Below are 3,208 nucleotides of genomic sequence, written 5' to 3'. Positions count from 1 at the left end.
CGCTGCTGTCAGCACAGAGTCTGCTTCGGCTCCTCTGTCCCCTCTTTCTATGTTCCTCACCTGTATACGTTCTCTCAAAAATAAATAAATATTTTAAAAATAAATAGTGTGAAAACCATTCTTTTTTTCTTTAATGTTTATTTTTGAGAGAGAGAGAGAGGCAGAGTGTGAGTAGGGGAGGGGCAGAGAGAGAGGGAGAAACAGAATACAAAGCAGGTTCCAGGCTCCAAGCTGTCAGCACAGAGCCAGACCTAGGGCTCAAACTCACGAACTGACTCGGGAGATCATAACCTGAGCTGAAGCTGGACGGCTTAACCAACTGAGCCACCCAGGCATCTCATGTGAAAACCATTCTTTGAGCTGTAGTTCACTGGCCCCTGGCCTACATATTCAAGAGCAGTAAGAATTCAAACCGACTAAGGGATAGCCACAAACTGAATACCATTTACTCATTAAAATGTTGCATAGAGGGGCACCTGACTAGCTTGTCAACAGAGCATGTGACCGTTGATCTTGGGGTCACAAGTTCAAGCCCCATGTTGGGCGTGGAGCTTACTTAAAAAATAATGAATAATAATAAAAATAAAATGTTGCATAGGAATATTTATGATAATGGTTCACCTCTATGGTGTCCTTATCGCGTGCCAGTCCCTATATTAAGCACTTAGCATGCATTAGCTCCTATTACTCATCATAGAAGCCAATGATGTAGGTAGTATTATTTTGCTCACTTTACAGATTAGAAAACAGAAACTCCAAGAGTCCCAGATCACATAGTGAGAAAATAGCAGAGTCAAAAGGTGAGCCCAGGTCTTCTGACAGGAATCAGGTCTCTGACTGCCCAGAAGGCCCCAGGAGAAAGTCAACTATAGTGGAATCTGTTAGGAAAGACTTATTGGGAAAGTGAAGCTTTTTCATTTTGCTCATCCATATTTCCCTCTTTTCTTTTCTTTTCTTTTTTTTTTTTTTAGTTTTATTTATTTAAATAATCTCTACACCCAATGTGGGGCTCAAACTCATGACCCCAATATCAAGAGTAACACACTCTTCTGACTGGGCCAGCCAGGCACCCCCATTTTTTCCCTATTTTCTATGAAAATATGGGATATATGAAAAAGTTAGATAATGGAGACACATAGTCACTGGAATACAAATGATGACAAAATCAGTCCCAGAAGACCACATTTTATATGATTCCTTTTATGTAAAATGTCCAGACAAGGCAAATCTATAGAGACAGAAAGCAGAAGAAAGCAGGTTAGTGGCTGCCTGGAGCTGGGGGTGGGAGGACCTTTATTTATTTACATTTGCAATATGAAATAGAAGCTGGGTGCGAACACACACACTCACACCAGCCTGGGGAGGGGGAGCTGGGACAAGGTCACTTGGCAGCTGGCTGGGCTGGACCCCAAACCCTTGGGCATAGGAAGGGGACCCCAGCCAGACCCCTGCCATTCCCCCACCTTGGGGTCTGTGGGAGGTACAGGGGGGTCTCAGTGAGTGCATCAGGGCCCCAAGTGAATGTCACCAGAGAGACCCCCTGGGACAGGGACTGCCAGTTCCCACAGAGCCAGCAGGACCAGGTAGAGGGTCCTCTAGCTCCCAGCCTAGGTCAAAGTGCAGGGTCCAGGGCAAGAGTATGGACAAAGGCATGGCCCCACTTGGGCCCTCCCCCAAAGTGGACCTGAGCTCAGTGTGGGTGTGGGCATTTACACCGGTGGCTGGGCCATGGTGGGTGGGAAGCGTGGGCATGCCCGACAAATGGGCATGAGAGATCTTTTGGGGGTGAAGAAAATGTCCTAAAAATACATTATGGTCACAGTCGTACACTTCTATAAATTTATTAAAAATCATTGAGTTGTACATTTAAAATGGGTAAGTTTTGTGGTATGTAAATTATACTTGAATAAGGATGTTAAAAAAAAAAAATTCAAGGGCTAAAAAGAGAATATACACAGCTAGGAGCCTGAGCTGTAATCAGTTTATGGAATAAGTTCTCTAATTTAGAAACTTGACCTTAGTGGATTTCCTGCATGCTGAGTTTCTGTGTGTTAGCTGATTATGTCACTACCCCCCTCATTTAAGACCCTTCCGTGGCGCCTAACTAGTTTGGTTTAACATCCTGTAAGTCTCTGTGACTCACCATCCTCTTCGTTCTCAGGGCTCCAGCCACACTGGTCTTCTCTGTGTATCTCTGAGGCCACTACTCTCTCCTCGCCTCAGGGCCTCCAGAAAGTTCTTCCTTCTAGCTGGAAATGTTCTTTCTCAACAGGTTCTCCCCCTTTCCCATCATGGCTACTTCTTCTTCATTCTTTACATCTCATCTCTAATGTTACTTCCTCAGGGAGGCCTTCCTTGACCTCCCCACCCCTCACTAGGTTAGCTCCCTCACACTCTGTTACACTCTTTCATGGCACCATCTACGTCGCAGCAGAACATCATCATAGTTGTTATTAATGCATTTACACTTGATGTAAAGTTAGTTGCTCAATATTTATATTCCCCAGCCAGAATGTCACCTGGGTGAGGGCATGGAACCTGTGTCTTATATATCACTTGCATCCTTGGGTGTCTGATGTAGTACCTGGCACTTAGTAGGCATTCAGTACATTTGTAGAGCTCTTCATATGTCATGAAGTACTTATGCACATACATTTGCTATTTTTTTTATTAAAAAATTTTTTTTTAACGTTTATTCATTTTTGACACAGAGAGAGACAGGCATGAATGGGGGAAGGTCAGAGAGAGAGGGAGACACAGAATCTGAAACAGGCTCCAGGCCCTGAGCTGTCAGCACAGAGCCCGACGCGGGGCTCGAACTCACGGACCACGAGATCATGACCTGAGCCGGAGTCGGACGGCCAACAGACTGAGCCATCCAGGTGCCCCATTGCTGCTATTTATTAAGCACCTGCTATGTCCAAGCATATGGGTGTAGCAAGACAGTGTGCTCCTGTCCATTCTCAGAAGTAGGACAACAGTCTTCCCATTTATAGGTAGTCTTAAGTTTACACAACTTGTAAGGAAGTTGCCTTCTGTAACTAAAATGGAACTCCTACTCAGGTCATAGACTCCCAACAGGATGGGTTTACTCCAGAGGGTGGGGGGGGGGCAGGGGAGGTGGTTCAGGGAAATTGATTTCGAGGCGCCATGAAGCTTTGGCATTTTAAGGGTGGTGGGGAAGAGAGTGTCAATTTGTCAGAAGATA

The sequence above is a fragment of the Prionailurus viverrinus genome, chromosome C1 (genome assembly GCF_022837055.1).
Source record: "Prionailurus viverrinus isolate Anna chromosome C1, UM_Priviv_1.0, whole genome shotgun sequence".
Classification (NCBI taxonomy): domain Eukaryota; kingdom Metazoa; phylum Chordata; class Mammalia; order Carnivora; family Felidae; genus Prionailurus; species Prionailurus viverrinus.
The sequence above is the reverse complement of the archived record's forward strand: the minus strand, read 5'-3'. Positions refer to the sequence as shown.